Raw genomic sequence first — 6367 nt, forward strand, 5'->3', positions numbered from 1 at the left:
GCAGTTCCCTTTTCCCTGGGGTGAGAAAGCAGAATGGCAAAGAGAATTTCACAGCATAACTGCAGACCTGGAACAACCAATCAGAGCAAGTCTAAGTTACACCAGAAATTATTCTCTGAGAGCTAATGACCATTAAAAGCATAGTTTATTCCTTCATCCTAAGTGTTTCACTATAGGTTTAATGCAAATGTAATGTTCATGAGCAGCTCTTTTCCAGATACATCATCTCTGACAATACTGCTTCAGCCTCTGGTATTGCTCTAAGCACTCCTCATTGAGTATCAGAGGCTCATTCCATAACGCAATTTTCATGCAATCAAATTATCTCCCAGCACACACACAATAAATCTACACCAAAATCATCTGCATTTCCATGGTTTGGTCACGACAGAGTTGTAAAAGACCATGGGTTAGGACTGCAAAGTACTGTGTCATGCAAATCACTGCAAAAATTACCTCACTTTCAGAAGAAACAGGAGAGCAGATGATCACACACAGGTTACCCTAAAAATACAATTTAGGAGAGCAAGACAGAACCAAGATGATGCTCATAAGTGACAGCATCATCATACAGCTGCCTGGAAAATGTGGCAGGGTTTTTTGCCACAGTCAGCTTTAGCTTTCACTAAAAATAAATAAATAAATAAATAAATAAATAAATAAATAGATAGAGTCATTGCTTGATTTATTTATTGAAATTCTTATGATTACCACTGCCCTAGTCAGACAATTGATGTCTTTCTGGTCCTTCAGCTCCCACTCCTTGATCAAAGTATGAAGCATCTGAATACTTCCATTTCTAGATTCAGTCTTCACCAGTCACTCCAGATATTGTTACTTTAGAAGACTGTGTTTTTCAAACATAAGGAGGCCACAGTCACTTCAAAACCAAATTTAAACAGTTTACTTTAAGAAACAAAACATTTAAGGGAGGAGGGCTTCAAAGCAGTAGCTTCACACATTTCTGTTCTACTGTCTTCTTCTGATCATCTCTCAGATGTTGCAAGGAAGTCTAGCTTCCCATTGTTTAACCTGATTCCGCCTCACTGACAGTTTCTCTTTCCATTCCTATCACCTGTCTCTTTAGCCTTCCAGTGGAAAACAAAAAAATCAGGCTGAAAATCAGGAAAATCAGTGAAGTCAGGCTATACCAACTTAGTCATCCTGCCACTGACCTTTAGCAATACTTGGGCATTTGTATTCTTTGTGTTCTCTAATTTGAGCCATTCCCTTTCCTGCTTTTATCTATTTATTTATTTATTTTACTTACAGTTGTTTTATAAGCTTGAGAACATTCCCAGCAAACATTCCCATCATTCAAGTCAAGGGACAACATTCAAGTATGAGTACAGAGAAGACCCACCTTCCCCTTTTTCATTTACATTTTTCAAGCTCTGTCACAGATGCAATTTTATCTGCAGGTCAACTGGAACAATAGATGAAGGAGGAATGAACTGTACCCCTTATATCAGCATGGTGTTAATTCAACATTCATCTATACATAGACTAGGACTAAAAAAAGACCAGCCATATAAATCAAACCTGTAGTCCATCTGTGTGCATGAATATTCTGGGGGCTTGTCCACGTATTAATCTATTTTGGTTAAATCAATACCAAACGGGATAAACAAAACACTATATCAACACAAATTAGTGGAGATCATCCCCATGCTTAGCAGGAAAAGGCCACCCTGGAGGTAAAAGCACATCACTGTCACACCAAGATTCACTGTTAAGTTCAGATTCAAACCTAAGTTGCTATTTTGGTTTCAGTTTGGGTGCACATAAGCCCTTCAGTGCCTGGATATAACAGCTTAAATGTCACTACTATTAACCTTTTCACTCCTGATCACAGGTCTCCCTAACTTACTTATGTACTGTGCATCAATCCATGGCCACATGGGGACAGGCATAGGAGGCATTTAGCCTTATCCTTTTATGTTTCTCAAGGAAGAACTGAACTCAGCAGAGCTTTGGGCTCTCCTTGGATAAATCAAACTCAAGGAATCCACAAAAGCCCAGAAAGTCTTTGCATGGCATACAAAACTGCCCAACAGGAAAGATGGGGAGAAATAATTTTCTAGCTACTGTCCCTTCTGACCTCCTCACCATCATGTCTTTTCTGTATGATTTTGGCTTTGTTGCTACCCTACAAATGGATTCAGACACAGGCACACACAAATAACAGAATCTCAGCATGGCTGAGGCTGGCAGCACCCTATCTGGAACTATCTGGCCCAATCCCTGCTCCAGCAGGGACACCCATGGCATGGTGCTCAGGCCCACATCCAGGTGGCTTCTGAAGATCTCAAAGCAGAACACCCCACAGCCTCTCTGGGCAGCTGGAGGCACTGAGAACAGATATATTTTCCTCAACCCAAACATGGCTTTAGCTCCCTATGCAACAGCTACTCTGTGTTTTATGGGCACAGGACTTCAAAAGCAGGCAGGATGTTATTTAGAGGCCAGAAGAATAAAACTACTAGTGATGTATACAGGAATGTTTCTAGTATTTATCATGTGATATCATATATTGCACAAACACACCTAGGTCATTCTCTGTGCCCACAGAGTCATTGATATATTTACACCATGGCTCTGGGATAAAATACAAAAATTCACAGTAAAGCAGTAGAATAAGATTTTCAGGCACAAAGGAACAATCAAGCACAGCATGATACAACAAAACTGGAAACCACTGCATCTTCTGGATTCTGAGATTAGATTTTTTGACATACTAATGTTAAATGGCATTCTGATAGGCATCATTATAAACAGCTGGCAAGTGAAAGAAAGGAAAAAAATGCATTCTTCTCTTTGAAATGACAAACATTCCTACGTAATGCACTTCACTACAGAAGTTTCCAATGGCAACAAATATTATTGTTTTGGGAAGTTTTCAAATGGCAGGCTGTATCAGCAGGCAACATCAAAAACTTCTCTGATGGTGTTTTCACAGAAGGAGTGATCATTTCTTATGCCAACTCATTATTTTAAGCCTATGATAATAGAGCTAAAACTATTGAATATAAATGCATGTTTTAAAAAACATGAATAAAGATAAATAATTAAATTAAACCTTAAAATTCAACTAGCAGATTATTCAGATAGAAGTGACTGTTTTTCCATTTATTTTGATGAGTTCACAGATATGAGGTCTGTGGTACAGCTACACACACATAAGGGAAAGACAGCATACTGTAGCTATATCCATAAATCTAAAAGATGCTGAAATAAAAAGTAAACCAGTGATGCTGCCCAACTTCAAGGGCCAGTGGAAGGTTAAGATGTGTGTACAGAGCAGGAGTGGTTAATGTCTAAGTAGATCATGATTCATCAAAAATGTAAGCATCACTGCAAATGCTCATGAGGTATAACTGCTACAAAAGTGAAGTGAGGAAATCACCTTAGGGCATCACATTTTTCTATGTATAAATAAGCTCTGTGGATGTACAAGAGAAAAAAAAAGAGAGATGGTAATGGGAATTTTAACAAAGGTGTGTTGCTTCACATGGGTTGTCCAACCTATGAGTGAAGTTTCTTTAAGAAAAGGATAGAATCAGAGAATCATAGAATCTCTCAGGTTGGAAAAGACCTTAAAGATTATTGAGTCCAACCACAACCTAACCATACTACCCTAACTCTAACAACCCTCTGCTAAATCATGTCCCTGAGCACCACATCCAAATGGTTTTTAAACACATTCAGGGATGGTGGCTCAACCGCCTCCCTGTGTTTAACTACCCTTTCAGTAAAGAATTTTTTCCTGACATTCAACCTAAACCTCCCCTGGTGCAACCTGAGGTCATTTCCCCTCATCCTGTCACCTGTCACCAGTGAGAAGAGACCAACCCCGCTCTCACTGTAAGAACCTTCCAGATATTGGAAGAGTGCAATAAGGTCTCCCCTCAGCCTCCTTTTCCCCAGATTGAACAGCCCCAGTTCCTTCAGTTACTCCTCATAGGGCATATTCTCCAGGCCCTGCACAAGACTTGTGGCCTTTCTTTGGACCTGCTCAGCACCTCAGTATCCTTTCTGTACTGAGGTACCCAAAACTGAACGCAATAGTTCTCAACAGATAACATTATTGATGTGTAACAACATGCAATCACTTTGCTTAGTGTTTGGAGAAAATGAATTTATTTCCAATCTCTACAACTGTTCTGTGACTATTTTTACACAGCAAGTACCAAAATCATCGTTATGGAAGACTAGAGTACCTAAGGAAAGAGAGAAAGAAAAAAGCAGCGTTATCAAAGCTCTGTCCTTACCTTCCCCCTTCTGTAGCCCCTTTCTGCTTCTTCTAAGGCCTCTGCCCCTTGTAGTTTGGTTGACTAAATAGTTTGAGACAGGAGAGATCAGATCCCACCTTACTTCTTTCTCTATACCACAAAGATTTCTTGTTTTGAATTGCGATCTCAGCAATCTTTTCTCTGTCCTAGTCTCCCACAGAGTTCTTCCCACTAAAGATCACTAAAGATAGGTTTTAAGTTTGCAGTTAAGTCTTATGAACAGGCACTCCCAGTCTTGCCAAGCATTATGCATTTCAGTTGAAGTTGAGTGATGTATCAGCTAATCTCAAATCATAAACCTCTACCAAGCAACTAATTTCTAATCCCTTGTGACTCACAACTCTCACAGACACTGCAAATCTCCCATCAGCACCAGCATTCCTGTAGCACGTCTGTGCTGAGGGACAAGCATAGCCAGCTTACACGCTTAATAATCTGTTTAACTTACATGTGTTTACAAGAGGTAAACACACAGCCTCCTGTTGCTGTAATGCTGTGGCCATCCAGAGACAAGAGGCCCCACCCTTCTTGTTCCCACATTTCCCCAATGTCTGCTTGTCTCGGAAATGTAAGATGCCCTCCTTAATGCACTCAAATTTCCTTACCTGATTTTATCATTTTTTGCTAATCTTAAAATAAATGACTTTGAAATCTCCATCTAGATTCACCACTGTTTATTACCCCATAGGAAAGTTTATCAGATTGGGCCTCAAGAACTGAAGCCCCCTTGTCCCAGCAACAAAACCAAACCTTGAGAAGAAAAAAGTGCAATCTCTTCTTTCAGACAGCTTTCTTCAGTAAATGCTCTGTGACCTTATCGAGTAGGGAATAGCTCATGGACTGATACCAGTAGGCTGTTCAGCATATTTTCAGGGGTATTTAACAGTTTTCCTCTGCCATAAACGTTTCACTTGTCTCCATTGTGCTTTCCTACATTCTTTATGTAGTGAGAAGGCAAGATAACTGGGGATCCAAGGGTGACACCAGCCCAAGCACTTGATGGTGCAGTCTCCTGTTGGATTTAGATACGGAGGGCAGTACCTGGAGGGTGAAAACCATCTCTGTTGACAGCCCTAGCCAATGCCAGACAAGGGATTCTGTTTAGGGTCCATCTGTGCAATACTGGGGCACCTCAAAGATGAACAAAGAAATCTTTTTTGTACATTTTTTTTCCTTTATTATTGTCATTATTATGACTATTTTCCTTACTGTGTCTTTATGCTGAACTCTTCCTTTCCCTGAAAATAGCTCTGCCAATTTACCTCACTTTTCTCAGTCTTTATTGCAACCGGTGAATTGTAGGTACGTTAACTTGGGGTATCTTCTACCCTGCAAGTATGGCATTTGGAAAAGATCTCACGCAGCATCTTTATTTTGACAGGCAATTGCTGTAAAACATCTGGACTTTAAAGGACCAGCCTCTTCTTTCACCAAATAAGGAACTGCTCCACGGAGAGGAATGTTCCTTCTTTCGTTTGCTCTCTCACTGACTTCTCTAAAAAATATCCCTCTTTCCTTCTTTTCTTTCTCTCTACAGCATTAAAACAAAAGGCAAGAAATTCTTACACTTCTGATCATTTAACCTTGACTTACCTCCTCTCGAGCCATGGAAGAACCTTTCTGTGGCCTCATACATCTCTTTGTGTGCATTCCTACTCACGTGGGTTCCCTGTTCAGCCTTAGTCTGAAAGGCTGAACATTGCAAGGGCAAGGAGGCAATGCTGTTGCCATCACTTTTTGCACAGAAATTCTAAAAACAACTATACTTGATTAGTTTCTCTCCTGTTTGATTTGTTCTGACACATAGCTTATCTGTATCTTTTTCTTCTTTCATACAGTCTTCATCAGCCCAACATTTACTCTTGCAAAGCTGCAAGAAAGCCAGTGTTCCCTAGAGGTATTTATTATGTTTTATCTTCTCTATAAGGTGCTTATGGATTTGAGTTGCTTTTTTTGTTCTTCTATTTCTTTCTGTACCTTGTCATTGTAATTTGCATTTTCCTTTTGTAACTTTGCAAGTAGCTTTGCTTCTCCAAGGATGAAATTGTCTCTTATTTAGCTGTCTTGACTATAGC

This window comes from Coturnix japonica, chromosome 1 (genome assembly GCF_054131305.1).
Source record: "Coturnix japonica strain WE chromosome 1, WE-NBRP24, whole genome shotgun sequence".
NCBI lineage: Eukaryota > Metazoa > Chordata > Aves > Galliformes > Phasianidae > Coturnix > Coturnix japonica.